Below are 2,500 nucleotides of genomic sequence, written 5' to 3' on the forward strand. Positions count from 1 at the left end.
CAACTAGCGATCGGGGGGCGTTAGTTTTACGACCTCTCCGGCAGCTTGCGGGAAACCAAAGTCTTTGGGTTCCGGGGGAAGTATGGTTGCAAAGCTGAAACTTAAAGGAATTGACGGAAGGGCACCACCAGGAGTGGAGCCTGCGGCTTAATTTGACTCAACACGGGAAATCTCACCCGGCCCGGACACAGTGAGGATTGACAGATTGAGAGCTCTTTCTTGATTCTGTGGGTGGTGGTGCATGGCCGTTCTTAGTTGGTGGAGCGATTTGTCTGGTTAATTCCGATAACGAACGAGACTCTGGCTTGCTAACTAGTTACGCGACCCAATCGGTCGGCGTCTAACTTCTTAGAGGGACTAGTGGCGTTTAGCCACACGAGATTGAGCAATAACAGGTCTGTGATGCCCTTAGATGTTCGGGGCCGCACGCGCGCTACACTGACCGGATCAGCATGTGCTCGCCTTGGCCGACAGGTCTGGGTAACCCGCTGAACCCCGGTCGTGCTAGGGATAGGGAATTGCAATTATTTCCCTTGAACGAGGAATTCCCAGTAAGCGCGAGTCATTAGCTCGCGTTGATTACGTCCCTGCCCTTTGTACACACCGCCCGTCGCTACTACCGATTGAATGGTTTAGTGAGGTCCTCCGATTGGACCTGGCGCGGCCGGCAACGGTCGAGCCGGCGTCCGAGAAGACGATCTAACTTGATCATTTAGAGGAAGTAAAAGTCGTAACAAGGTTTCCGTAGGTGAACCTGCGGAAGGATCATTAACGGTCTCGCAAACGCTTCGGCGAACGCGAAACTCGGACAAGCGAGAGAAAAAGTTTTTGCTACCCGGCGCCCGACCCGCGAGGAGCGGCGCGCCGGCCGGCGATTCGGTCACCCGGTAATGTTTGCGCGTCGAGTGCCGCGGTGCCGCGCGCTCCGGCTTCAAGCGTCGGCCTGGCCGACCGCTCGGCGCGGTATATTTTGTCACCCTTTAGTGCGAGGCACTGTGCGAGCGAAACAATCGTGGATGGCTCTTGGCGGTGGATCACTCGGCTCGTGAGTCGATGAAGGACGCAGCTAGCTGCGTGAATTAGTGTGAATTGCAGGACACATTGAGCATCGACGTTCTGAACGCAAATTGCGGCCTCGGGTCAATCCCGGGGCCGCGCCCGCCTCAGGGTCGCGTTGCAAACGTTCCGCGCGGGGATTTCTCCGCGCGGCTGCTGCGGCGTCGGACGCGCGAGCGCCCGTCCCGCTCAAGACAGCACGGCACGATGTGCGACGATCGCGACCAGAATCCCGCGCGGCGGCGGCGAGTCGACCTCGAAGAGGCCAACGGCTGGCGGCTCAAGGGCGGGAATCGAGGTGCGCGGCGGCGCGCGGCGCCGACGGCGAGCGCGGAACGGGAAGAATAGTCCCGGTCCTTACTTTCGGCCTGAGGTCGGACGAGGCTACCCGCTGAATTTAAGCATATTACTAAGCGGAGGAAAAGAAACTAACGAGGATTCCCTCAGTAACGGCGAGTGAAGCGGGATGTGCCCATCGCCGAATCCGCGCGCTTTTGGAGTGCGCGGAATTGTGGCGTACGGAATTCGTCACGGCGCGCTTCGCCGGTCGCCCGCGTCCTTCTGATCGAGGCCTTTTCCCAGAGCGGGTGTCAGGCCCATGGCGGCGACAGGCGGGCGCGCTACGGCGTCTTCCCAGAGTCGGGTTGTTTGGGAATGCAGCCCAAAGCGGGTGGTAAACTCCATCTAAGGCTAAATACGGTCACGAGACCGATAGCGAACAAGTACCGTGAGGGAAAGTTGAAAAGCACTTTGAAGAGAGAGTTAAAGAGTACGTGAAACCGTCGAGAGGCAAACGGGAGGGCCTGTCGGGTCGCCCGGTCGCTTTCAGCCGGCCCCCTGTCGGCGACGTTGTCGTGCGGACCCTCACGGGCCGCCGGCGGCGCCGCCCGATCGGGGACCAGCGCACTAGCGCCGGGCGAAGGCCGCGACCGTCTGGACGGCGGCGAGAAGGCCGCGCGCAAGGTAACCCGGCCTCGGTCGGGTACTATAGGCGCGCGTGTCCGTCGGCCCGCCGTTCGGGCGAGGAGAGATCGCCGCGTCTGCCCTTCGGGGCCGAGCGCCCGGTGCCGGCTGGGGCGTCGTGGGTCGGGGACTGTTCTCAGTGCCCAGCCTCTTCGTCTCGGTCGCGCTTCCGGTGTCGTTTCGCGAGGCGCACGGGGTCCGCGGCTGAAGTCAGCCACCTTCCCGACCCGTCTTGAAACACGGACCAAGGAGTCTAACGTGAGCGCGAGCCACGGGGCAGTACGAAACCCATGGGCGCAGTGAAAGTGAATGTCGGCGCGGTCCGGCGGAGGTGAGACGTCGTCGTTCGCGGCGGCCGCATCACCGGCCGATCTCGTCCGCTTTGCCGGAGAGGTCGAGCGAGAGCGTTCGCGTTGGGACCCGAAAGATGGTGAACTATGCCTGAAGAGGTTGAAGCCAGAGGAAACTCTGGTGGAGGACC

The 2,500-nt window shown here is 61.4% G+C and overlaps 2 non-coding genes and 1 pseudogene across 2 annotated transcripts in view; all 3 read left to right on the top strand.

The window, feature by feature from the left end:
- Positions 1-771, top strand: part of LOC146144215 (small subunit ribosomal RNA) — a 1,811-nt gene extending 1,040 nt beyond the window's left edge. Inside the window, exon 1 of the ribosomal RNA XR_014500543.1 lies at positions 1-771. This exon is cut by the window's left edge and continues 1,040 nt beyond it. This is a non-coding gene — a ribosomal RNA (small subunit ribosomal RNA).
- A 247-nt stretch (positions 772-1,018) lies between these two features.
- Positions 1,019-1,172, top strand: LOC146144216 (5.8S ribosomal RNA). Its single transcript, XR_014498889.1, has one exon. It is a non-coding gene; the product is annotated as a 5.8S ribosomal RNA (ribosomal RNA).
- A 248-nt stretch (positions 1,173-1,420) lies between these two features.
- The window catches only part of LOC146144217 (large subunit ribosomal RNA), a 3,679-nt pseudogene continuing 2,599 nt past the window's right edge, over positions 1,421-2,500 (top strand).

The sequence above is a fragment of the Ascidiella aspersa genome, chromosome 5, assembly GCF_963924565.1.
Source record: "Ascidiella aspersa chromosome 5, kaAscAspe10.2, whole genome shotgun sequence".
NCBI lineage: Eukaryota > Metazoa > Chordata > Ascidiacea > Phlebobranchia > Ascidiidae > Ascidiella > Ascidiella aspersa.